At 46.8% G+C, this 26708-nt stretch overlaps 1 protein-coding gene across 1 annotated transcript in view; it reads left to right on the forward strand.

Annotated features, from left to right (window-relative positions):
• LOC125774396 (uncharacterized) overlaps positions 1 to 26165 on the forward strand; it is a 158030-nt gene extending 131865 nt beyond the window's left edge. Inside the window, exons 20-24 of the mRNA XM_049444624.1 lie at positions 1061 to 2474; positions 6749 to 8764; positions 9563 to 10290; positions 20578 to 25197; positions 26107 to 26165. The gene's annotated coding sequence lies outside the window, so the exon portion shown is untranslated. The remainder of the gene's footprint in view (positions 1 to 1060; positions 2475 to 6748; positions 8765 to 9562; positions 10291 to 20577; positions 25198 to 26106) is intronic.
• The last annotated feature ends 543 nt before the right edge of the window (positions 26166 to 26708 follow it).

The raw sequence follows: 26708 nt of genomic DNA on the forward strand, positions 1-26708 counted from the left end.
CTTATCTAAGGTGTCTCGGCTAATGTGTCTTGGCTAAGGTGTCTTGGCCAATGTGTTTTGGCTAATGTGTCTTGGCTAAGGTGTCTTGGCTAAGGTGTCTTGGCTAATGAGTCTTGGCTAATGTGTCTTTGCTAATGTGTCTCGGCTAAGGTGTCTTGGCTAATGTGTCTTGGCTAATGTGTCTTGGCTAATGTGTCTTAGCTAATGTGTCTTTCCTAAGTTGTCTTGGCTATGGTGTCTTGGCTAATGTGTCTCGGCTAATGTGTCTTGGCTAATGTGTCTTGGCTAATGTGTCTTGGCTAATGTGTCTTGGCTAATGTGTCTTTGCTAATGTGTCTCGGCTAATGTGTCTTGGCTAATGTGTTTTGGCTAAGGTGTCTTGGCTAAGGTGTCTTGGCTAATGTGTCTTGGCTAATGTGTCTTGGCTAATGTGTCTTGGCTAATGTGTCTTGGCTAATGTGTCTTGGCTAATGTGTCTTGGCTAATGTGTCTTGGCTAATGTGTCTCGGCAAATGTGTCTTGGCTAATGTGTCTTGGCTAATGCGTCATGGCTAATGCGTCATGGCTAAAGTGTCTTGGGTAATGTGTCTTTGCTAAGGTGTCTTGGCTAAGGTGTCTTAGCTAATGTGTCTCGGCTAATGTGTCTCGACTAATGTGTCTTGGCTAAGGTGTCTTGGCTAAGGTGTCTTGGCTAATGTGTCTTGGCTAAGGTGTCTTGGCTAATGTGTCTTGGCTAATGTGTCTTGGCTAATGTGTCTTGGCTAATGTGTCTTGGCTAATGTGTCTCGGCTAATGTGTCTTGGCTAAGGTGTCTTGGCTAATGTGTCTTGGCTAATGTGTCTTGGCTAAGGTGTCTTGGCTAAGGTGTCTTGGCTAAGGTGTCTTGGCTCATGTGTCTTGGCTAATGTGTCTTGGCTAATGTGTCTTGGCTAAGGTGTCTTGGCTAAGGTGTCTTGGCTAATGTGTCTCGGCTAATGTGTCTTGGCTAAGGTGTCTTGGCTAATGTGTCTTGGCTAATGTTTCTTGGCTAATGCGTCATGGCTAAGGTGTCTTGGCTAAGGTGTCTTGGCTAATGTGTCTTGGCTAATGTGTCTTGGCTAAGGTGTCTTGGCTAAGGTGTCTTGGCTAATGTGTATTGGCTAATGTGTCTTGGCTAAGGTGTCTTGGCTAAGGTGTCTTGGCTAATGTGTCTTGGCTAATGTATCTCGGCTAATGTGTCTTTGCTAATGTGTCTCGGCTAATGAGTCTTTACTAATGTGTCTTGGCTAATGTGTCTTGGCAAATGTGTCTTGGCTAATGTGTCTTGGCTAAGGTGTCTTGGCTAAGGTGTCTTGGCTAATGTGTCTTGGCTAATGTGTCTTGGCTAAGGTGTCTTGGCTAAGGTGTCTTGGCTAATGTGTCTTGGCTAAGGTGTCTTGGCTAATGTGTCTTGGCTAAGGTGTCTTGGCTAAGGTGTCTTGGCTAAGGTGTCTTGGCTAAGGTGTCTTGGCTAATGTGTCTTGGCTAATGCGTCTTAGCTAAGGTGTCTTGGCTAAGGTGTCTTGGCTAAGGTGTCTTGGCTTAGGTGTATTGGCTAATGTGTCTTGGCTAATGTGTCTTGGCTAATGTGTCTTGGCTAATGTGTCTTGGCTTAGGTGTCTCGGCTAATGTGTCTTGGCTAAGGTGTCTTGGCTAAGGTGTCTTGGCTAATGTGTCTTGGCTAATGTATCTCGGCTAATGTGTCTTTGCTAATGTGTCTCGGCTAATGTGTCTTGGCTAATGTGTCTTGGCTAATGTGTCTTGGCTAAGGTGTCTTGGCTAAGGTGTCTTGGCTAATGTGTCTTGGCTTATGTGTCTCGGCTAATGTGTCTTGGCTAATGTGTCTTGGCTAATGTGTCTTGGCTAATGTATCTTGGCTAAGGTGTCTTGGCTAAGGTGTCTTGGCTAATGTGTCTTGGCTAAGGTGGCTTGGCTAAGGTGTCTCGGCTAATGTGTCTTGGCTAATGTGTTTAGGCTTATGTGTCTTGGCTGAGGTGTCTTGGCTAATGTGTCTTGGCTAAGGTGTCTTGGCTAATGTGTCTTGGCTAATGTGTCTTGGCTAAGGTGTCTTGGCTAAGGTGTCTTGGCTAAGGTGTCTTGTCTAATGTGTCTTGGCTAAGGTGTCTTGGCTAAGGTGTCTTGGCTAATGTGTCTTGGCTAATGTGTCTTGGCTAAGGTGTCTTGGCTAAGGTGTCTTGGCTAATGTGTCTTGGCTAATGTGTCTTGGCTAAGGTGTCTTGGCTAAGGTGTCTTGGCTAATGTGTCTTGGCTTATGTGTCTCGGCTAATGTGTCTTGGCTAATGTGTCTTGGCTAATGTGTCTTGGCTAATGTGTCTTGGCTAAGGTGTCTTGGCTAAGGTGTCTTGGCTAATGTGTCTTGGCTAAGGTGGCTTGGCTAAGGTGTCTCGGCTAATGTGTCTTGGCTAATGTGTTTTGGCTTATGTGTCTTGGCTAAGGTGTCTTGGCTAATGTGTCTTGGCTAAGGTGTCTTGGCTAATGTGTCTTGGCTAATGTGTCTTGGCTAAGGTGTCTTGGCTAAGGTGTCTTGGCTAATGTGTCTTGTCTAATGTGTCTTGGCTAAGGTGTCTTGGCTAAGGTGTCTTGGCTAATGTGTCTTGGCTAAGGTGTCTTGGCTAATGTGTCTTGGCTAAGGTGTCTTGGCTAATGTGTCTTGGCTAAGGTGTCTTGGCTAATGTGTCTTGGCTAATGTGTCTTGGCTAATGTGTCTTGGCTAATGTGTCTTGGCTAATGTGTCTTGGCTAATGTGTCTTGGCTAATGTGTCTCGGCTAATGTGTCTCGGCTAATGAGTCTTTACTAATGTGTCTTGGCTAATGTGTCTTGGCAAATGTGTCTTGGCTAATGTGTCTTGGCTAATGTGTCTTGGCTAAGGTGTCTTGGCTAAGGTGTCTTGGCTAATGTGTCTTGTCTAATGTGTCTTGGCTAATGTGTCTCGGCTAATGTGTCTTGGCTAAGGTGTCTTGGCTAATGTGTCTTGGCTAATGTGTCTCGGCTAATGTGTCTTTGCTAAGGTGTCTTGGCTAATGTGTCTTGGCTAATGTGTCTTTGCTAATGTGTCTTGGCTAATGTGTCTTGGCTAATGTGTCTTGACTAATGTGTCTTAGCTAATGTGTCTTGGCTAAGGTGTCTTGGCAAATGTGTCTTGGCTAATGTGTCTTGGCTAATGTGTCTTGGCTAAGGTGTCTTGGCTAAGGTGTCTTGGCTAATGTGTCTTGGCTAATGTGTCTTGGCTAAGGTGTCTTGGCTAAGGTGTCTTGGCTAATGTGTCTTGGCTAAGGTGTCTTGGCTAAGGTGTCTTGGCTAATGTGTCTTGGCTAAGGTGTCTTGGCTAATGTGTCTTGGCTAAGGTGTCTTGGCTAATGTGTCTTGGCTAAGGTGTCTTGGCTAAGGTGTCTTGGCTAAGGTGTCTTGGCTAAGGTGTCTTGGCTAATGTGTCTTGGCTAATGTGTCTTTGCTAAGGTGTCTTGGCTAAGGTGTCTTGGCTAATGTGTCTTGGCTAAGGTGTCTTGGCTAATGTGTCTTGGCTAAGGTGTCTTGGCTAATGTGTCTTGGCTAATGTGTCTTGGCTAAGGTGTCTTGGCTAATGTGTCTTGGCTAATGTGTCTTGGCTAATGTGTCTTGGCTAATGTGTCTTGGCTAATGTGTCTTGGCTAAGGTGTCTCGGCTAATGTGTCTCGGCTAATGAGTCTTTACTAATGTGTCTTGGCTAATGTGTCTTGGCAAATGTGTCTTGGCTAATGTGTCTTGGCTAATGTGTCTTGGCTAAGGTGTCTTGGCTAAGGTGTCTCGGCTAATGTGTCTTGGCTAAGGTGTCTTGGCTAATGTGTCTTGGCTAATGTGTCTTTGCTAATGTGTCTTGGCTAATGTGTCTTGGCTAATGTGTCTCGGCTAATGTGTCTTGGCTAAGGTGTCTTGGCTAATGTGTCTTGGCTAATGTGTCTTTGCTAATGTGTCTTGGCTAATGTGTCTTGGCTAATGTGTCTTGACTAATGTGTCTTAGCTAATGTGTCTTGGCTAAGGTGTCTTGGCAAATGTGTCTTGGCTAATGTGTCTTGGCTAATGTGTCTTGGCTAAGGTGTCTTGGCTAAGGTGTCTTGGCTAATGTGTCTTGGCTAATGTGTCTTGGCTAAGGTGTCTTGGCTAAGGTGTCTTGGCTAATGTGTCTTGGCTAAGGTGTCTTGGCTAAGGTGTCTTGGCTAATGTGTCTTGGCTAAGGTGTCTTGGCTAATGTGTCTTGGCTAAGGTGTCTTGGCTAATGTGTCTTGGCTAAGGTGTCTTGGCTAAGGTGTCTTGGCTAATGTGTCTTGGCTAATGTGTCTTGGCTAAGGTGTCTTGGCTAGGGTGTCTTGGCTAATGTGTCTTGGCTAAGGTGTCTTGGCTAATGTGTCTTGGCTAAGGTGTCTTGGCTAAGGTGTCTTGGCTAAGGTGTCTTGGCTAAGGTGTCTTGGCTAATGTGTCTTGGCTAATGTGTCTTAGCTAAGGTGTCTTGGCTAAGGTGTCTTGGCTAAGGTGTCTTGGCTTAGGTGTATTGGCTAATGTGTCTTGGCTAATGTGTCTTTGCTAAGGTGTCTTGTCTAATGTGTCTTGGCTTAGGTGTCTCGGCTAATGTGTCTTGGCTAATGTGTCTTGGCTAAGGTGTCTTGGCTAATGTGTCTTGGCTAATGTATCTCGGCTAATGTGTCTTTGCTAATGTGTCTCGGCTAATGTGTCTTGGCTAATGTGTCTTGGCTAATGTGTCTTGGCTAAGGTGTCTTGGCTAAGGTGTCTTGGCTAATGTGTCTTGGCTTACAGGGGTTTTCTATTCAGTTTAGACTAGCCGCATACTTTTTCCTGCTGTGAGCATTTGATTTTTGACGCGGGTTGGCAAACAAACAGGCTGCTTGCTAAAAATCAAGTGCGCCGAGTAGGAAAAAGTATGCGGCTAGTCTAAACTGAATAGAAAAACCCTGTATGTGTCTCGGCTAATGTGTCTTGGCTAATGTGTCTTGGCTAATGTGTCTTGGCTAATGTGTCTTGGCTAAGGTGTCTTGGCTAAGGTGTCTTGGCTAATGTGTCTTGGCTAAGGTGGCTTGGCTAAGGTGTCTCGGCTAATGTGTCTTGGCTAATGTTTTTTGGCTTATGTGTCTTGGCTAAGGTGTCTTGGCTATGGTGTCTTGGCTAAGGTGTCTTGGCTAATGTGTCTTGGCTAATGTGTCTTGGCTAAGGTGTCTTGGCTAAGGTGTCTTGGCTAATGTGTCTTGTCTAATGTGTCTTGGCTAAGGTGTCTTGGCTAAGGTGTCTTGGCTAATGTGTCTTGGCTAATGTGTCTTGGCTAAGGTGTCTTGGCTAATGTGTCTTGGCTAATGTGTCTTGGCTAATGTGTCTTGGCTAATGTGTCTTGGCTAATGTGTCTTGGCTAAGGTGTCTCGGCTAATGTGTCTCGGCTAATGAGTCTTTACTAATGTGTCTTGGCTAATGTGTCTTGGCAAATGTGTCTTGGCTAATGTGTCTTGGCTAATGTGTCTTGGCTAAGGTGTCTTGGCTAAGGTGTCTTGGCTAATGTGTCTTGGCTAAGGTGTCTTGGCTAATGTGTCTTGGCTAAGGTGTCTTGACTAATGTGTCTTGGCTAAGGTGTCTTGGCTAAGGTGTCTTGGCTAAGGTGTCTTGGCTAAGGTGTCTTGGCTAAGGTGTCTTGGCTAATGTGTCTTGGCTAATGTGTCTTGGCTAAGGTGTCTTGGCTAAGGTGTCTTGGCTAATGTGTCTTGGCTAAGGTGTCTTGGCTAAGGTGTCTTGGCTAATGTGTCTTGGCTAAGGTGTCTTGGCTAATGTGTCTTGGCTAAGGTGTCTTGGCTAATGTGTCTTGGCTAAGGTGTCTTGGCTAAGGTGTCTTGGCTAATGTGTCTTGGCTAATGTGTCTTGGCTAAGGTGTCTTGGCTAGGGTGTCTTGGCTAATGTGTCTTGGCTAAGGTGTCTTGGCTAATGTGTCTTGGCTAAGGTGTCTTGGCTAAGGTGTCTTGGCTAAGGTGTCTTGGCTAAGGTGTCTTGGCTAATGTGTCTTGGCTAATGTGTCTTAGCTAAGGTGTCTTGGCTAAGGTGTCTTGGCTAAGGTGTCTTGGCTTAGGTGTATTGGCTAATGTGTCTTGGCTAATGTGTCTTTGCTAAGGTGTCTTGTCTAATGTGTCTTGGCTTAGGTGTCTCGGCTAATGTGTCTTGGCTAATGTGTCTTGGCTAAGGTGTCTTGGCTAATGTGTCTTGGCTAATGTATCTCGGCTAATGTGTCTTTGCTAATGTGTCTCGGCTAATGTGTCTTGGCTAATGTGTCTTGGCTAATGTGTCTTGGCTAAGGTGTCTTGGCTAAGGTGTCTTGGCTAATGTGTCTTGGCTTACAGGGGTTTTCTATTCAGTTTAGACTAGCCGCATACTTTTTCCTGCTGTGAGCATTTGATTTTTGACGCGGGTTGGCAAACAAACAGGCTGCTTGCTAAAAATCAAGTGCGCCGAGTAGGAAAAAGTATGCGGCTAGTCTAAACTGAATAGAAAAACCCTGTATGTGTCTCGGCTAATGTGTCTTGGCTAATGTGTCTTGGCTAATGTGTCTTGGCTAATGTGTCTTGGCTAAGGTGTCTTGGCTAAGGTGTCTTGGCTAATGTGTCTTGGCTAAGGTGGCTTGGCTAAGGTGTCTCGGCTAATGTGTCTTGGCTAATGTTTTTTGGCTTATGTGTCTTGGCTAAGGTGTCTTGGCTATGGTGTCTTGGCTAAGGTGTCTTGGCTAATGTGTCTTGGCTAATGTGTCTTGGCTAAGGTGTCTTGGCTAAGGTGTCTTGGCTAATGTGTCTTGTCTAATGTGTCTTGGCTAAGGTGTCTTGGCTAAGGTGTCTTGGCTAATGTGTCTTGGCTAAGGTGTCTTGGCTAATGTGTCTTGGCTAAGGTGTCTTGGCTAATGTGTCTTGGCTAATGTGTCTTGGCTAAGGTGTCTTGGCTAATGTGTCTTGGCTAATGTGTCTTGGCTAATGTGTCTTGGCTAATGTGTCTTGGCTAATGTGTCTTGGCTAAGGTGTCTCGGCTAATGTGTCTCGGCTAATGAGTCTTTACTAATGTGTCTTGGCTAATGTGTCTTGGCAAATGTGTCTTGGCTAATGTGTCTTGGCTAATGTGTCTTGGCTAAGGTGTCTTGGCTAAGGTGTCTTGGCTAATGTGTCTTGGCTAAGGTGTCTTGGCTAATGTGTCTTGGCTAAGGTGTCTTGACTAATGTGTCTTGGCTAAGGTGTCTTGGCTAAGGTGTCTTGGCTAAGGTGTCTTGGCTAAGGTGTCTTGGCTAATGTGTCTTGGCTAATGTGTCTTTGCTAAGGTGTCTTGGCTAATGTGTCTTGGCTAATGTGTCTTGGCTAAGGTGTCTCGGCTAATGTGTCTCGGCTAATGAGTCTTTACTAATGTGTCTTGGCTAATGTGTCTTGGCAAATGTGTCTTGGCTAATGTGTCTTGGCTAAGGTGTCTTGGCTAAGGTGTCTTGGCTAATGTGTCTTGGCTAATGTGTCTTGGCTAAGGTGTCTTGGCTAAGGTGTCTTGGCTAATGTGTCTGGGCTTATGTGTCTCGGCTAATGTGTCTTGGCTAATGTGTCTTGGCTAATGTGTCTTGGCTAATGTGTCTTGGCTAAGGTGTCTTGGCTAAGGTGTCTTGGCTAATGTGTCTTGGCTAAGGTGGCTTGGCTAAGGTGTCTCGGCTAATGTGTCTTGGCTAATGTGTTTTGGCTTATGTGTCTTGGCTAAGGTGTCTTGGCTAATGTGTCTTGGCTAAGGTGTCTTGGCTAATGTGTCTTGGCTAATGTGTCTTGGCTAAGGTGTCTTGGCTAAGGTGTCTTGGCTAATGTGTCTTGTCTAATGTGTCTTGGCTAAGGTGTCTTGGCTAAGGTGTCTTGGCTAATGTGTCTCGGCTAAGGTGTCTTGGCTAATGTGTCTTGGCTAAGGTGTCTTGGCTAATGTGTCTTGGCTTATGTGTCTTGGCTAAGGTGTCTTGGCTAATGTGTCTTGGCTAATGTGTCTTGGCTAATGTGTCTTGGCTAATGTGTCTTGGCTAATGTGTCTTGGCTAAGGTGTCTCGGCTAATGTGTCTCGGCTAATGAGTCTTTACTAATGTGTCTTGGCTAATGTGTCTTGGCAAATGTGTCTTGGCTAATGTGTCTTGGCTAATGTGTCTTGGCTAAGGTGTCTTGGCTAAGGTGTCTTGGCTAATGTGTCTTGTCTAATGTGTCTTGGCTAATGTGTCTCGGCTAATGTGTCTTGGCTAAGGTGTCTTGGCTAATGTGTCTTGGCTAATGTGTCTCGGCTAATGTGTCTTGGCTAAGGTGTCTTGGCTAATGTGTCTTGGCTAATGTGTCTTTGCTAATGTAACTTGGCTAAGGTGTCTTGGCTAATGTGTCTTGGCTAAGGTGTCTTATCTAAGGTGTCTTGGCTAATGTGTCTTGGCTAATGTGTCTTGGCTAAGGTGTCTTGGCTAATGTGTCTTGGCTAATGTGTCTTGGCTTAGGTGTCTCGGCTAATGTGTCTTGGCTAATGTGTCTTGGCTAAGGTGTCTTGGCTAAGGTGTCTTGGCTAATGTGTCTTGGCTAATGTATCTCGGCTAATGTGTCTTTGCTAATGTGTCTCGGCTAATGTGTCTTGGCTAAGGTGTCTTGGCTAAGGTGTCTTGGCTAAGGTGTCTTGGCTAAGGTGTCTTGGCTAATGTGTATTGGCTAATGTGTCTTGGCTAAGGTGTCTTGGCTAAGGTGTCTTGGCTAATGTGTCTTGGCTAATGTATCTCGGCTAATGTGTCTTTGCTAATGTGTCTCGGCTAATGAGTCTTTACTAATGTGTCTTGGCTAATGTGTCTTGGCAAATGTGTCTTGGCTAATGTGTCTTGGCTAAGGTGTCGTGGCTAAGGTGTCTTGGCTAATGTGTCTTGGCTAATGTGTCTTGGCTAAGGTATCTTGGCTAAGGTGTCTTGGCTAATGTGTCTTGGCTAAGGTGTCTTGGCTAATGTGTCTTGGCTAAGGTGTCTTGGCTAAGGTGTCTTGGCTAAGGTGTCTTGGCTAAGGTGTCTTGGCTAATGTGTCTTGGCTAATGTGTCTTAGCTAAGGTGTCTTGGCTAAGGTGTCTTGGCTAAGGTGTCTTGGCTTAGGTGTATTGGCTAATGTGTCTTGGCTAATGTGTCTTGGCTAATGTGTCTTGTCTAATGTGTCTTGGCTTAGGTGTCTCGGCTAATGTGTCTTGGCTAATGTGTCTTGGCTAAGGTGTCTTGGCTAATGTGTCTTGGCTAATGTGTCTTGGCTAATGTATCTCGGCTAATGTGTCTTTGCTAATGTGTCTCGGCTAATGTGTCTTGGCTAATGTGTCTTGGCTAATGTGTCTTGGCTAAGGTGTCTTGGCTAAGGTGTCTTGGCTAATGTGTCTTGGCTTATGTGTCTCGGCTAATGTGTCTTGGCTAATGTGTCTTGGCTAATGTGTCTTGGCTTATGTGTCTTGGCTAAGGTGTCTTGGCTAAGGTGTCTTGGCTAATGTGTCTTGGCTAAGGTGGCTTGGCTAAGGTGTCTCGGCTAATGTGTCTTGGCTAATGTGTTTTGGCTTATGTGTCTTGGCTAAGGTGTCTTGGCTAATGTGTCTTGGCTAAGGTGTCTTGGCTAATGTGTCTTGGCTAATGTGTCTTGGCTAAGGTGTCTTGGCTAAGGTGTCTTGGCTAATGTGTCTTGTCTAATGTGTCTTGGCTAAGGTGTCTTGGCTAAGGTGTCTTGGCTAATGTGTCTTGACTAAGGTGTCTTGGCTAATGTGTCTTGGCTAAGGTGTCTTGGCTAATGTGTCTTGGCTAATGTGTCTTGGCTAAGGTGTCTTGGCTAATGTGTCTTGGCTAATGTGTCTTGGCTAATGTGTCTTGGCTAATGTGTCTTGGCTAATGTGTCTTGGCTAAGGTGTCTCGGCTAATGTGTCTCGGCTAATGAGTCTTTACTAATGTGTCTTGGCTAATGTGTCTTGGCAAATGTGTCTTGGCTAATGTGTCTTGGCTAATGTGTCTTGGCTAAGGTGTCTTGGCTAAGGTGTCTTGGCTAATGTGTCTTGGCTAAGGTGTCTTGGCTAATGTGTCTTGGCTAAGGTGTCTTGGCTAATGTGTCTTGGCTAAGGTGTCTTGGCTAAGGTGTCTTGGCTAAGGTGTCTTGGCTAAGGTGTCTTGGCTAATGTGTCTTGGCTAATGTGTCTTTGCTAAGGTGTCTTGGCTAATGTGTCTTGGCTAATGTGTCTTGGCTAAGGTGTCTCGGCTAATGTGTCTCGGCTAATGAGTCTTTACTAATGTGTCTTGGCTAATGTGTCTTGGCAAATGTGTCTTGGCTAATGTGTCTTGGCTAAGGTGTCTTGGCTAAGGTGTCTTGGCTAATGTGTCTTGGCTAATGTGTCTTGGCTAAGGTGTCTTGGCTAAGGTGTCTTGGCTAATGTGTCTTGGCTTATGTGTCTCGGCTAATGTGTCTTGGCTAATGTGTCTTGGCTAATGTGTCTTGGCTAATGTGTCTTGGCTAAGGTGTCTTGGCTAAGGTGTCTTGGCTAATGTGTCTTGGCTAAGGTGGCTTGGCTAAGGTGTCTCGGCTAATGTGTCTTGGCTAATGTGTTTTGGCTTATGTGTCTTGGCTAAGGTGTCTTGGCTAATGTGTCTTGGCTAAGGTGTCTTGGCTACTGTGTCTTGGCTAATGTGTCTTGGCTAAGGTGTCTTGGCTAAGGTGTCTTGGCTAATGTGTCTTGTCTAATGTGTCTTGGCTAAGGTGTCTTGGCTAAGGTGTCTTGGCTAATGTGTCTTGGCTAAGGTGTCTTGGCTAATGTGTCTTGGCTAAGGTGTCTTGGCTAATGTGTCTTGGCTAATGTGTCTTGGCTAAGGTGTCTTGGCTAATGTGTCTTGGCTAATGTGTCTTGGCTAATGTGTCTTGGCTAATGTGTCTTGGCTAATGTGTCTTGGCTAAGGTGTCTCGGCTAATGTGTCTCGGCTAATGAGTCTTTACTAATGTGTCTTGGCTAATGTGTCTTGGCAAATGTTTTTTTTTTTTTTTTTTTTTTTTTTTTTTACAAGGAGTTTAAAATCTTCGAAAGACACCCACAATGGGGGACATGGGATTTTTACCCAGTAAAAAACTCTCCTTGAACCCTGTGCACCCTCCCACGGAATCACCTCGCGGTATTACTTCATGGGAGGGGCAGTGCTGTGGCACTCAGTCTGTCTTATGATACGCGCTAGCAACAAGCAACACTTTTGTTTGTTTGTTTTTTTTTTTTTTTTTTTTTTTCACAACACAACACAACACTGGACATCACATACACAGCACAGCACACACTCATGCGAGACCAAACCGTTGATCTTGTCGCCACTGTTTCTGCAGTTTCACCAGAATCGATCGCATCGCCGTTTCAGCTGCCTTCCACAGATCTGCACTCTGCAACATCACTTGCAGGATGTTCGACGCGTTCACTGCCGTTCCGCACTTGTCGCTCAATTGCCGGCGCTCCTCAGCGAATCTAGGACAGTAGAACAAAACGTGTTCAGCTGTCTCATCTACGTCCCCGCATGCTGGGCATCGTGGTGAAGCGGCATGTCGGAATCTATGCAGGTAGTTCCTGAAACAGCCATGACCGGAGAGAAATTGTGTGACGAAGAAGTTCACTTCGCCATGTTTCCTTCCCAGCCACGTTTCAACGTCGGGGATCAAGGAATAGGTCCATCTCCCTTTCGCCGAGTTGCTCCAAGCCACCTGCCATTTCCTCTTTGACTCCGACTTAACTGCTCCATCAGCAAGAGGTTCCCCCGAGCGTGCGTTGCGGAAGTTCTTCGCGTCTTCTTCAAGGGTGATGTAGAGCGGCATGATTCCCGCAATTACGCATACCGCATCATACGATATGGTACGATACGCACTGGTAACACGCATGACCAATCGTCTGTGTACCTTATCCACAGCTTTCCGGTTCTGCTTCGCCGACATGATGTGTGCCCACGCCGGGGCTCCGTACCTCACTACGGACGTAGCTACATTAGCGTGTAGGCGCCTAATGTTGCTGCTTGGTCCACCTATATTTGGCATGAATGTTGCCATCATATTTGCGGTCTTCATAGCCTTCCCACACACTTCTACGAGGTGCTGCTTGAAGTTCAGCCGATCGTCGATTATGACTCCGAGATATTTTAGATATCTGGTAGACTCAATGTGGTGCGAGCCAACCAATATCGTAGCTTTCTGTACTTCCCTGTGGCTGCTGATGACTATAAACTTCGTCTTCGCGTGCTCAATTTGCAGCTTTACCCCTCTCATCCACCTATCAATCCTGTTGACTGCGTCCGTTGCCAGCATCTCGATCTCCTCAATCGTTTCGCCGGTTATTGTAAGGGCGATGTCATCTGCAAACCCGATCAATTGAGCTCCTGGTGGCAGTGCGAGAGTCAGCACCCCGTCATACATGACGTTCCACAGAGTGGGTCCTAAAACTGATCCCTGTGGGACGCCTGCCGTAATCGAGGTTGTCCGGACTCCTTCCTCCGTGTCATATTGTAGCACCCGTCCTTGAAGATAATTACTCAAGAGCCTGCACAAGTACGGGGGAACCTCCATGCGCTCCAACCCAGCAGCAATTGCCTCCCAGCTAGCACTGTTAAAGGCGCAAATGTGTCTTGGCTAATGTGTCTTGGCTAATGTGTCTTGGCTAAGGTGTCTTGGCTAAGGTGTCTTGGCTAATGTGTCTTGTCTAATGTGTCTTGGCTAATGTGTCTCGGCTAATGTGTCTTGGCTAAGGTGTCTTGGCTAATGTGTCTTGGCTAATGTTTTTTTTTTTTTTTTTTTTTTTTTTTTTTTACAAGGAGTTTAAAATCTTCGAAAGACACCCACAGTGGGGGACATGGGATTTTTACCCAGTAAAAAACTCTCCTTGAACCCTGTGCACCCTCCCACGGAATCACCTCGCGGTATTACTTCATGGGAGGGGCAGTGCTGTGCACTTAGTCTACTTGGTACGTACTAGCAACATATAACACTCTCGAGCACACGTAGGTTTTACACTGGACGGTCACACACGCACACACAAACAACACAACCCTTCACACTAAACACTCAGGCAAGACCATGCATCTGGTCTTCTCTCCACCACCGCTGCAGCTTTGTAACGACCTGGCGCATCATCGTCGACGCAGCCTCCCACATATTGCTGTTCTGGAGCATCAGCTGCACCAAGTTTGAGTGCCCAACCTCCGTATCGCACATGTCGTTCAGCTGCTGACGTTCGGCGATGAACCTTGGACAGCCGAACATGACATGTTCTGCCGTCTCGTCGGCGTCCGGACAAGCTGGGCACCGCGGCGAAGACGCGTGCGTAAACCTATGCAAGTAGCTCCGGAAGCAGCCATGGCCGGAAAGAATCTGCGTGACGAAGAAGTCTACGTCACCATGCGTCCTTCCAACCCATGCCGCAACATCGGGAATCAGCGAATAGGTCCATCTGCCTGTTGATGAACTTGACCAGCTGCTCTGCCATTTCTGCGTCGTCTCTGCCCTGATGCGTTTCTTCACAGCTGCAGTGAGAGGTTCCCCCGCACGTGCCGTCCGGAAATTCTCCAAGTCCTCCTCAAGAATGATGCATAGGGGCATCATACCCGATATCACGCAAACCGCATCGTACGAGATGGTACGGTAAGCACTAGCAACACGCATGGCCAATCGCCGATGTACTCTACGTACAGTATTCTGGTGCTGCTTTTCCGACAGAATATGCGCCCAGACTGGCGCACCATATCTTGTAACGGATATGGCATCGCTTGCGTGAAGACGTCGTATGCTGCTGCTGGGTCCACCTATGTTTGGCATGAATGATGCCAATGCATTTGCGGTCTTCATGGCTTTATTGCATGCATCATCTAGATGGTGCTTGAATTTCAGCCGGTCATCGATTCGAATCCCAAGGTATTTGAGATTCCTGACGGACTCAATGTGCTCTGAGCCCACCAGTATCGATGCCTTCTGCACTTCCTTATGGCTGCTGATGAGTATGAACTCTGTTTTCGCGTGCGCAATTTCTAAGCAGGCTGCTTTCATCCATTCATCGATTCTACCGACAGCATCCGTGGCTAACATCTCAACCTCCTCGATGGATTCGCCGGTGACTGTTAACGCAATGTCGTCTGCAAAGCCGGTGAGCTCAGTTTTTGGAGGAAGAGCGAGGGTTAGTACTCCGTTATACATGACGTTCCACAGGGTGGGACCAAGAACTGATCCCTGTGGAACTCCGGCTGTAATGGTGGACGTTTTAACCCCCTCGCCTGTTTCGTACTGCAAAACGCGGCCGTGGAGGTAGCTCCTCAGCACCCTGCACAAATACGGGGGAACCCTCATGTTCTCCAACGCAACTGCTATCGCCTCCCAACTAGCGCTGTTGAATGCGTTTTTGACGTCTATAGTGACGACTGCACAGTAGCGAGCACCACACCTTTTCCGACGAAACGCTGCGTTGCCTTTCTCGAGCACCGCCAGTACTGCGTCAACCGTTGAGCGCTTCTTCCGAAAACCGAACTGGCGCTCAGAAAGTCCGTGTTCGCCTTCCGTGTATTGAACCAAACGATCCAGAAGCGTCATCTCCTGAACCTTAGCCATGGTGTCGATGAGACCCAACGGCCTGAAGGCTGACGGGTCACCCGGTGGCTTGCCCGGCTTTGGTATTAGAACCAGCTTTTGCTTCTTCCACAACGACGGGAACTGCCCAGACAGGAGAGTGGTCTGCAGCACGGTTTGGAACACTGCCGGATACGCTTTCATGGCCACCATGACTGCCTCGTTAGGAAGTCCATCCGGCCCGGGTGCTTTTCCTGGTTTGAGGCGGTCAGCGATCCTGAGGATCTCGTCGACTGTAATCGGCTCAGGTTCGGACTCCGGGACTGTGAACGCTGGGTTTAGTACCGGAGGGTTGTGCGTCGGGAACAATCTTTCGATGATGCTTTTAAGCACAACAGGGCAACGCTCGACGGGTTCATGTGTTCTGCCTTTCCCCATCAGCTCCTTGAAAGCAGAACCCCAGCAGGCTTCCGAGCGACTGCTGCGCATAATTGAAGAAAGTAACGCCGTTTGCTCGACTTAATCTCTCTCTTTAAGACCGACCTAGCCGTAACGTAGGCGTCTCTCAGCTGCAGTCTTCGTTTCGGACACCTCTCACGTTGCATTTTTCTGCGGGCTGCCAAGCAATCAGACCGGAACTTCGCGATGGTAGAGTCCCACCAGTAGGCAGGAGTACGGGAATGACGGGGTGGCTTTCTACGGGGCATCGTGGCATCACACGCCGTGGACAGAGCAGCTACAAGATCTGGAGCATTTCGAACTATTCCAAAATCGCCGAAGTTAAGCGCTTCCAAGAAAAGTTCCTTGTTGAACATCCGGGTTTTCCAGCCTCGCATTTTGTTTGACGGAACCTGCTGTGTTATGCGCTTTTTCCCGATGCTATACCGGACAACTCGATGATCGCTCAGGGTATACGCATCGCTCACTCGCCAGTTTAGGTGTTGCGCCAGGACGGGACTACAGAACGTAATGTCGATAATCGACGTCCTGTCGTTCCTGCTGAATGTAGGAGTGGAGCCAACGTTTCCCAGGACAACGTTCAGCCGGGCGAAACTCTCCAGTATCGCTTCTCCCCTGTTGTTCGTGCGAATGCTCCCCCATTCAACGGCCCATGCGTTAAAGTCTCCGGCGATGATCACGTCGCTAATCCCACTGAGTTCAGCGACTAGGTTGTCCAACATCTCGTTGAACCTTTTCAGCTCCCAGCTTGGCGGTGCGTAGCTGCTGCAGATGCACACTTCGTTTACTTCGGCGATCACGAAACCCTCGAATGTACAGGAGACCACTCTCTGAATCGGGAATCTTCCCGCAGCCCAGATTGCAGCCTTGCCTGTTTTGTCCGAAACCCAGTTGTTGCTGCCGCCTTTCGGTGCTTGATACGGCTCCGACAGAATGACCACATCGCCCTTTTCCTCAACCACTACCTGACACAAAAGATCTTGTGCAGCCTCGCAGTGATTCAGGTTTACTTGCACTATCTCCATGCTTTCTGGGCTGCTGGACAATACGTTCCTCCGACCTGGTGAGCATTGTTGCCTGGAGCACATACTAGGCATACTGCCGGTTTGGTGCACGTGCGAGCCTGGTGGCCCTCCTCGCCGCACCGCAGACAGTTGTTTCTCCTATCCGGTCCCTTGCAGTCTCGCTGCACATGGTTGTATTCCCAGCAGCGGAAACACCTTCGCGATTGTGGCAGAATGCGGATTCGGCAAATTGACCAGTCAATTTCTACCTCTCTCGCTGACGCTATAAGCAGCGCTTGCTTGGCTGCCATTTTTATGCAGGCTGTCTGCGTTCCGTTGAATGCCGGCTTTATGTTGATGTCGAGGCGAGTTGTACCGAGTTCGAATCTCGCTTTAAGCGCGCGTTCAACATCTTCCAGGCTTGTCACCTCGTCTATGTCGCGAATTTCAAGTGTCGCAACATTTCCTCGCACTGTGACCTGACCGGCTTCTCCCACGGAATCCTGCAGCAGGTCTTTAAAGTCGCTACCGCTTACTGCATCGTCTCGCTTCAGCTCGAAAATCAGGTTTCCCTCCCTCGTGCGTCTAACCTTGGAAACTTGCTTCCCAAGCGATTGCAGTTTCGGATCCGCCTTCACCCTTCGCAGAATGTCGGCGTACGACTCCTTTTCTTTGAGCCCCACTACTATCGCTTCCGTTTTGTGGCGCGTTTGAGGGGCCATCTTTGGCAGGACTGCTGCCTTACCCGCTTGCTCGGTAGTCGTCTTCTTGGGCTCTTGCTGCCTCCGCTTAACGATGGTGGTCCACGGCAGTTCGTCGGACGTTTCGGTTATGGGAGTTTCGGTTACGAGGTTCCCCGAAGCGTCACTTTTAGGCTTCTTCTGCATCAATGGTACAGCTTCCGGGGTTATCGCACTTCTCCCCCGTTTAGATGAACCCGCGGTTTGCGTCAGTGGTGTCACCGTCTCGCTGCAACTCGATCTAGCCTCGCTAAGCAGCTTTTCTGCTCTTGGCTAATGTGTCTCGGCTAATGTGTCTTGGCTAAGGTGTCTTGGCTAATGTGTCTTGGCTAATGTGTCTTTGCTAATGTGTCTTGGCTAATGTGTCTTGGCTAATGTGTCTTGACTAATGTGTCTTAGCTAATGTGTCTTGGCTAAGGTGTCTTGGCAAATGTGTCTTGGCTAATGTGTCTTGGCTAATGTGTCTTGGCTAAGGTGTCTTGGCTAATGTGTCTTGGCTAATGTGTCTTGGCTAAGGTGTCTTGGCTAAGGTGTCTTGGCTAATGTGTCTTGGCTAAGGTGTCTTGGCTAAGGTGTCTTGGCTAATGTGTCTTGGCTAAGGTGTTTTGGCTAATGTGTCTTGGCTAAGGTGTCTTGGCTAATGTGTCTTGGCTAAGGTGTCTTGGCTAAGGTGTCTTGGCTAATGTGTCTTGGCTAATGTGTCTTGGCTAAGGTGTCTTGGCTAAGGTGTCTTGGCTAATGTGTCTTGGCTAAGGTGTCTTGGCTAATGTGTCTTGGCTAAGGTGTCTTGGCTAAGGTGTCTTGGCTAAGGTGTCTTGGCTAAGGTGTCTTGGCTAATGTGTCTTGGCTAATGTGTCTTAGCTAAGGTGTCTTGGCTAAGGTGTCTTGGCTAAGGTGTCTTGGCTTAGGTATATTGGCTAATGTGTCTTGGCTAATGTGTCTTGGCTAATGTGTCTTGTCTAATGTGTCTTGGCTTAGGTGTCTCGGCTAATGTGTCTTGGCTAATGTGTCTTGGCTAAGGTGTCTTGGCTAAGGTGTCTTGGCTAATGTGTCTTGGCTAATGTATCTCGGCTAATGTGTCTTTGCTAATGTGTCTCGGCTAATGTGTCTTGGCTAATGTGTCTTGGCTAATGTGTCTTGGCTAAGGTGTCTTGGCTAATGTGTCTTGGCTAAGGTGTCTTGGCTAATGTGTCTTGGCTAAGGTGTCTTGGCTAAGGTGTCTTGGCTAATGTGTCTTGGCTAATGTGTCTTGGCTAAGGTGTCTTGGCTAATGTGTCTTGGCTAAGGTGTCTTGGCTAATGTGTCTTGGCTAATGTGTCTTGGCTAAGGTGTCTTGGCTAAGGTGTCTTGGCTAATGTGTCTTGTCTAATGTGTCTTGCCTAAGGTGTCTTGGCTAAGGTGTCTTGGCTAATGTGTCTTGGCTAAGGTGTCTTGGCTAATGTGTCTTGGCTAAGGTGTCTTGGCTAATGTGTCTTGGCTAATGTGTCTTGGCTAAGGTGTCTTGGCTAATGTGTCTTGGCTAATGTGTCTTGGCTAATGTGTCTTGGCTAATGTGTCTTGGCTAAGGTGTCTCGGCTAATGTGTCTCGGCTAATGAGTCTTTACTATTGTGTCTTGGCTAATGTGTCTTGGCTAATGTGTCTTGGCTAATGTGTCTTGGCTAATGTGTCTTGGCTAAGGTGTCTTGGCTAAGGTGTCTTGGCTAATGTGTCTTGGCTAAGGTGTCTTGGCTAATGTGTCTTGGCTAAGGTGTCTTGGCTAATGTGTCTTGGCTAAGGTGTCTTGGCTAAGGTGTCTTGGCTAAGGTGTCTTGGCTAATGTGTCTTGGCTAATGTGTCTTTGCTAAGGTGTCTTGGCTAATGTGTCTTGGCTAATGTGTCTTGGCTAATGTGTCTCGGCTAATGTGTCTCGGCTAATGAGTCTTTACTAATGTGTCTTGGCTAATGTGTCTTGGCAAATGTGTCTTGGCTAATGTGTCTTGGCTAAGGTGTCTTGGCTAAGGTGTCTTGGCTAATGTGTCTTGGCTAATGTGTCTTGGCTAAGGTGTCTTGGCTAAGGTGTCTTGGCTAATGTGTCTTGGCTAAGGTGTCTTGGCTAAGGTGTCTTGGTTAATGTGTCTTGGCTAATGTGTCTTGGCTAATGTGTCTTGGCTAAGGTGTCTTGGCTAAGGTGTCTTGGCTAATGTGTCTTGGCTTATGTGTCTCGGCTAATGTGTCTTGGCTAATGTGTCTTGGCTAATGTGTCTTGGCTAATGTGTCTTGGCTAAGGTGTCTTGGCTAAGGTGTCTCGGCTAATGTGTCTTGGCTAATGTGTTTTGGCTTATGTGTCTTGGCTAAGGTGTCTTGGCTAATGTGTCTTGGCTAAGGTGTCTTGGCTAATGTGTCTTGGCTAATGTGTCTTGGCTAAGGTGTCTTGGCTAAGGTGTCTTGGCTAATGTGTCTTGTCTAATGTGTCTTGGCTAAGGTGTCTTGGCTAAGGTGTCTTGGCTAATGTGTCTTGGCTAAGGTGTCTTGGCTAATGTGTCTTGGCTAAGGTGTCTTGGCTAATGTGTCTTGGCTAATGTGTCTTGGCTAAGGTGTCTTGGCTAAGGTGTCTTGGCTAATGTGTCTTGGCTAATGTGTCTTGGCTAATGTGTCTTGGCTAATGTGTCTTGGCTAAGGTGTCTCGGCTAATGTGTCTCGGCTAATGAGTCTTTACTAATGTGTCTTGGCTAATGTGTCTTGGCAAATGTGTCTTGGCTAATGTGTCTTGGCTAATGTGTCTTGGCTAAGGTGTCTTGGCTAAGGTGTCTTGGCTAATGTGTCTTGTCTAATGTGTCTTGGCTAATGTGTCTCGGCTAATGTGTCTTGGCTAAGGTGTCTTGGCTAATGTGTCTTGGCTAATGTGTCTCGGCTAATGTGTCTTGGCTAAGGTGTCTTGGCTAATGTGTCTTGGCTAATGTGTCTTTGCTAATGTGTCTTGGCTAATGTGTCTTGGCTAATGTGTCTTGACTAATGTGTCTTAGCTAATGTGTCTTGGCTAAGGTGTCTTGGCAAATGTGTCTTGGCTAATGTGTCTTGGCTAATGTGTCTTGGCTAAGGTGTCTTGGCTAAGGTGTCTTGGCTAATGTGTCTTGGCAAATGTGTCTTGGCTAAGGTGTCTTGGCTAAGGTGTCTTGGCTAATGTGTCTTGGCTAAGGTGTCTTGGCTAAGGTGTCTTGGCTAATGTGTCTTGGCTAAGGTGTCTTGGCTAATGTGTCTTGGCTAAGGTGTCTTGGCTAATGTGTCTTGGCTAAGGTGTCTTGGCTAAGGTGTCTTGGCTAATGTGTCTTGGCTAATGTGTCTTGGCTAAGGTGTCTTGGCTAAGGTGTCTTGGCTAATGTGTCTTGGCTAAGGTGTCTTGGCTAATGTGTCTTGGCTAAGGTGTCTTGGCTAAGGTGTCTTGGCTAAGGTGTCTTGGCTAAGGTGTCTTGGCTAATGTGTCTTGGCTAATGTGTCTTAGCTAAGGTGTCTTGGCTAAGGTGTCTTGGCTAAGGTGTCTTGGCTTAGGTGTACTGGCTAATGTGTCTTGGCTAATGTGTCTTGGCTAATGTGTCTTGTCTAATGTGTCTTGGCTTAGGTGTCTCGGCTAATGTGTCTTGGCTAATGTGTCTTGGCTAAGGTGTCTTGGCTAAGGTGTCTTGGCTAATGTGTCTTGGCTAATGTATCTCGGCTAATGTGTCTTTGCTAATGTGTCTCGGCTAATGTGTCTTGGCTAATGTGTCTTGGCTAATGTGTCTTGGCTAAGGTGTCTTGGCTAAGGTGTCTTGGCTAATGTGTCTTGGCTTATGTGTCTCGGCTAATGTGTCTTGGCTAATGTGTCTTGGCTAATGTGTCTTGGCTAATGTGTATTGGCTAAGGTGTCTTGGCTAAGGTGTCTTGGCTAATGTGTCTTGGCTAAGGTGGCTTGGCTAAGGTGTCTCGGCTAATGTGTCTTGGCTAATGTGTTTTGGCTTATGTGTCTTGGCTAAGGTGTCTTGGCTAATGTGTCTTGGCTAAGGTGTCTTGGCTAATGTGTCTTGGCTAATGTGTCTTGGCTTAGGTGTCTTGGCTAAGGTGTCTTGGCTAATGTGTCTTGTCTAATGTGTCTTGGCTAAGGTGTCTTGGCTAAGGTGTCTTGGCTAATGTGTCTTGGCTAAGGTGTCTTGGCTAATGTGTCTTGGCTAAGGTGTCTTGGCTAATGTGTCTTGGCTAATGTGTCTTGGCTAATGTGTCTTGGCTAATGTGTCTTGGCTAATGTGTCTTGGCTAAGGTGTCTTGGCTAAGGTGTCTTGGCTAATGTGTCTTGGCTAATGTGTCTTGGCTAAGGTGTCTTGGCTAAGGTGTCTTGGCTAATGTGTATTGGCTAATGTGTCTTGGCTAATGTGTCTTGGCTAATGTGTCTTGGCTAAGGTGTCTTGGCTAATGTGTATTGGCTAATGTGTCTTGGCTAATGTGTCTTGGCTAATGTGTCTCGGCTAATGTGTCTTGGCTAAGGTGTCTTGGCTAATGTGTCTTGGCTAATGTGTCTTGGCTAAGGTGTCTTGGCTAATGTGTCTTGGCTAAGGTGTCTTGGCTAATGTGTCTTGGCTAATGTGTCTTGACTAATGTGTCTTGGCTAAGGTGTCTTGGCTAAGGTGTCTTGGCTAAGGTGTCTTGGCTAATGTGTCTTGGCTAATGTGTCTTTGCTAATGTGTCTTGGCTAATGTGTCTTGGCTAAGGTGTCTTGGCTAAGGTGTCTTGGCTAAGGTGTCTTGGCTAAGGTGTCTTGGCTAATGTGTCTTGGCTAATGTGTCTTGGCTAATGTGTCTCGGCTAATGTGTCTTGGCTAATGTGTCTTGGCTAATGTGTCTTGGCTAATGTGTCTTGGCTAAGGTGTCTTGGCTAAGGTGTCTCGGCTAATGTGTCTTGGCTAATGTGTTTTGGCTTATGTGTCTTGGCTAAGGTGTCTTGGCTAATGTGTCTTGGCTAAGGTGTCTTGGCTAATGTGTCTTGGCTAATGTGTCTTGGCTAAGGTGTCTTGGCTAAGGTGTCTTGGCTAATGTGTCTTGTCTAATGTGTCTTGGCTAAGGTGTCTTGGCTAAGGTGTCTTGGCTAATGTGTCTTGGCTAAGGTGTCTTGGCTAATGTGTCTTGGCTAAGGTGTCTTGGCTAATGTGTCTTGGCTAATGTGTCTTGGCTAAGGTGTCTTGGCTAAGGTGTCTTGGCTAATGTGTCTTGGCTAATGTGTCTTGGCTAATGTGTCTTGGCTAATGTGTCTCGGCTAATGTGTCTTGGCTAAGGTGTCTTGGCTAATGTGTCTTGGCTAATGTGTCTTGACTAATGTGTCCTGGCTAAGGTGTCTTGGCTAATGTGTCTTGGCTAAGGTGTCTTGGCTAAGGTGTCTTGGCTTATGTGTCTTGGCTAAGGTGTCTTGGCTTAGGTGTATTGGCTAATGTGTCTTGGCTAATGTGTCTTGGTTAATGTGTCTCGGCTAATGTGTCTTGGCTAATGTGTCTTGGCTAAGGAGTCTTATCTAATGTGTTTAGGCTAATGTGTCTTGGCTAATGTGTCTTGGCTAAAGTGTCTTGGCTAATGTGTGTTGGCTAAGGTGTCTTGGCTAATGTGTCTTGGCTAATGTGTCTTGGCTAAGGTGTCTTGGCTAATGTGTCTTGGCTAATGTGTCTTGGCTAAGGTGTCTTGGCTAAGGAGTCTTATCTAATGTGTCTTGGCTAATGTGTCTTGGCTAATGTGTCTTGGCTAATGTGTCTTGGCTAAAGTGTCTTGGCTAATGTGTCTTGGCTAATGTATCTTCGCTAATGTGTCTTGGCTAAAGTGTCTTGGCTAATGTGTCTTGGCTAAGGTGTCTTGGCTAATGTGTCTCGGCTAATGTGTCTTGGCTAAGGTGTCTTGGCTAAGGTGTCTTGGCTAATGTGTCTTGGCTAAGGTGTCTTGGCTAAGGTGTCTTGGCTAATGTGTCTTGGCTAAGGTGTCTTGGCTAATGTGTCTTGGCTAAGGTGTCTTGGCTAATGTGTCTTGGCTAATGTGTCTTGGCTAATGTGTCTTGGCTAATGTGTCTTGGCTAATGTGTCTTGGCTAAGGTGTCTCGGCTAATGTGTCTTGGCTAATGTGTCTTGGCTAATGTGTCTTGGCTAATGTGTCTTGGCTAATGTGTCTTGGCTAAGGTGTCTTGGCTAAGGTGTCTTGGCTAATGTGTCTTGGCTAAGGTGTCTTGGCTAAGGTGTGTTGGCTAAGGTGTCTTGGCTAATGTGTCTTGGCTAATGTGTTTTGGCTAAGGTGTCTCGGCTATTGTGTCTTGGCTAAAGTGTTTTGGCTAATGTGTCTTGGCTAAAGTGTCTTTTCTTATGTGTCTCGGCTAATGTGTCTTTGTTAATGTGTGTTGGCTAATGTGTCTTGGCTAATGTGTCTCGGCTAATGTGTCTTGGCTAATGTGTCTTGGCTAATGTGTCTTGGCTAAGGTGTCTTGGCTAATGTGTCTCGGCTAATGTGTCTTGGCTAAGGTGTCTTGGCTAAGGTGTCTTGGCTAATGTGTCTTGGCTAAGGTGTCTTGGCTAATGTGTCTTGGCTAAGGTGTCTTTGCTAATGTGTCTTGGCTAATGTGTCTTGGCTAATGTGTCTTGGCTTATGTGTGTTGGCTAAGATGTCTTGGCTAATGTGTCTTGTCTAATGTACCTTGGCTAATGTGTCTTGGCTAATGTGTCTCGGCTAATGTGTCTTGGCTAAGGTGTCTTGGCTAAGGTGTCTTGGCTAATGTGTCTTGGCTAAGGTGTCTTGGCTAATGTGTCTTGGCTAATGTGTCTTGGCTAAGGTGTCTTGGCTAATGTGTCTTGGCTAATGTGTCTTGGCTAAGGTGTCTTGGCTAATGTGTATTGGCTAATGTGTCTTGGCTAATGTGTCTTGGCTAATGTGTCTCGGCTAATGTGTCTTGGCTAAGGTGTCTTGGCTAATGTGTCTTGGCTAATGTGTCTTGGCTAATGTGTCTTGGCTAAGGTGTCTTGGCTAATGTGTCTTGGCTAAGGTGTCTTGGCTAAGGAGTCTTATCTTATGTGTCTTGTCTAATGTGTCTTGGCTAATGTGTCTTGGCTAATGTGTCTTGGCTAAAGTGTCTTGGCTAATGTGTCTTGGCTAATGTGTCTTGGCTAATGTGTCTTGGCTAATGTGTCTTGGCTAAGGTGTCTTGGCTAAGGTGTCTTGGCTAATGTGTCTTGGCTAAGGTGTCTTGGCTAATGTGTCTTGGCTAATGTGTCTTGGCTAATGTGTCTCGGCTAATGTGTCTTGGATAAGGTGTCTTGGCTAATGTGTCTTGGCTAATGTGTCTTGGCTAATGTGTCTTGGCTAAGGTGTCTTGGCTAAGGTGTCTTGGCTAAGGTGTCTTGGCTAAGGTGTCTTGGCTAAGGTGTCTTGGCTAATGTGTCTTGGCTAATGTGTCTTGGCTAAGGTGTCTTGGCTAATGTGTCTTGGCTAATGTGTCTTGGCTAATGTGTCTTGGCTAAGGTGTCTTGGCTAAGGTGTCTTGGCTAAGGTGTCTTGGCTAATGTGTCTTGGCTAATGTGTCTTGGCTAAGGTGTCTTGGCTAGTGTGTCTTGGCTAAGGTGTCTTGGCTAATGTGTCTTGGCTAATGTGTCTCGGCTAATGTGTCTTGGCTAAGGTGTCTTGGCTTATGCGTCTTGGCTAAGGTGTCTTGGCTAATGTGTATTGGCTAATGTGTCTTGGCTAATGTGTCTTGGCTAAGGTGTCTTGGCTAATGTGTCTTGGCTAATGTGTCTTGGCTAATGTGTCTCGGCTAATGTGTCTTGGCTAAGGTGTCTTGGCTAAGGTGTCTTGGGTATTGTGTCTTGGCTAATGTGTCTTGGCTAAGGTGTCTTGGCTAATGTGTCTTGGCTAATGTGTCTCGGCTAAGGTGTCTTGGCTAAGGTGTCTTGGCTAATGCGTCTTGGCTAATGTGTCTTGGCTAAGGTGTCTTGGCTAAGGTGTCTTGGCTAAGGTGTCTTGGCTAAGGTGTCTTGGCTAATGTGTATTGGCTAATGTGTCTTGGCTAATGTGTCTTGGCTTATGTGTCTCGGCTAATGTGTCTTGGCTAATGTGTCTTGGCTAATGTGTCTTGGCTAATGTGTCTTGGCTAAGGTGTCTTGGCTAAGGTGTCTTGGCTAAGGTGTCTTGGCTAATGTGTCTTGGCTAAGGTGTCTTGGTTAAGGTGTCTTGGCTAATGTGTCTTGGCTAAGGTGTCTTGGCTAAGGTGTCTTGGCTAATGTGTCTTGGCTAAGGTGTCTTGGCTAATGTGTCTTGGCTAAGGTGTCTTGGCTAATGTGTCTTGGCTAATGTGTCTCGGCTAATGTGTCGTGGCTAAGGTGTCTTGGCTAATGCGTCTTGGCTAAGGTGTCTTGGCTAATGTGTATTGTCTAATGTGTCTTGGCTAATGTGTCTTGGCTAATGTGTCTTGGCTAATGTGTCTTTGCTAATGTGTCTTGGCTGAGGTGTCTTGGCTAATGTGTCTCGGCTAATGTGTCTTGGCTAAGGTGTCTTGGCTAAGGTGTCTTGGCTAATGTGTCTTGGCTAATGTGTCTTGGCTAAGGTGTCTTGGCTAAGGTGTCTTGGCTAATGTGTCTTGGCTAAGGTGTCTTGGCTAATGTGTCTTGGCTAAGCTGTCTTGGCTAATGTGTCTTGGCTAAGGTGTCTTGGCTAATGTGTCTTGGCTAAGGTGTCTTGGCTAAGGTGTCTTGGCTAAGGTGTCTTGGCTAATGTGTCTTGGCTAAAGTGTTTTGGCTAATGTGTCTTGGCTAAGGTGTCTTGGCTAATGTGTCTCGGCTAATGTGTCTTGGCTAAGGTGTCTTGGCTAATGTGTCTTGGCTAATGTGTCTTGGCTAAGGTGTCTTGGCTAATGTGTCTTGGCTAAGGTGTCTTGGCTAATGTGTCTTGGCTAAGGTGTCTTGGCTAATGTGTCTTGGCTAATGTGTCTTTGCTAATGTGTCTCGGCTAATGTGTCTTGGCTAATGTGTCTCGGCTAATGTGTCTTGGCTAATGTGTCTTGGCTAAGATGTCTTGGCTAATGTGTCTTGGCTAATGTGTCTTGGCTATATGTTTTGGCTAATGTGTCTTGGCTTATGTGTCTTGGCTAAGATGTCTTGGCTAATGTGTCTTGTCTAATGTACCTTGGCTAATGTGTCTTGGCTAATGTGTCTTGGCTAATGTGTCTTGGCTAAGGTGTCTTGGCTAAGGTGTCTTGGCTATGGTGTCTTGGCTAATGTGTCTTGGCTAAGGTGTCTTGGCTAAGGTGTCTTGGCTAATGTGTCTTGGCTAAGGTGTCTTGGCTAATGTATCTTGGCTAATGTGTCTTGGCTAAGGTGTCTTGGCTAATGTGTATTGGCTAATGTGTCTTGGCTAATGTGTCTTGGCTAATGTGTCTCGGCTAATGTGTCTTGGCTAAGGTGTCTTGGCTAATGTGTCTTGGCTAATGTGTCTTGGCTAAGTTGTCTTGGCTAATGTGTCTTGGCTAATGTGTCTTGGCTAAGGTGTCTTGGCTAATGTGTCTCGGCTAATGTGTCTTGGCTAATGTGTCTTGGCTAATGTGTCTTGGCTAAGGTGTCTTGGCTAAGGTGTCTTGGCTAATGTGTCTTGGCTAAGGTGTCTTGGCTAATGTGTCTTGGCTTAGGTGTCTTGGCTAAGGTGTCTTGGCTAATGTGTCTTGGCTAATGTGTCTTGGCTAAGGTGTCTTGGCTAATGTGTCTTGGCTAATGTGTCTTGGCTAAGGTGTCTTGGCTTAGGTGTCTTGGCTAATGTGTCTTGGCTAAGGTGTCTTGGCTAAGGTGTCTTGGCTAAGGTGTCTTGGCTAATGTGTCTTGGCTAATGTGTCTTGGCTAATGTGTCTTGGCTAATGTGTCTTGGCTAAAGTGTCTTGGCTAAT

The sequence above is a fragment of the Anopheles funestus genome, unplaced genomic scaffold, assembly GCF_943734845.2.
Source record: "Anopheles funestus unplaced genomic scaffold, idAnoFuneDA-416_04 scaffold_36_ctg1, whole genome shotgun sequence".
Lineage (NCBI taxonomy): Eukaryota > Metazoa > Arthropoda > Insecta > Diptera > Culicidae > Anopheles > Anopheles funestus.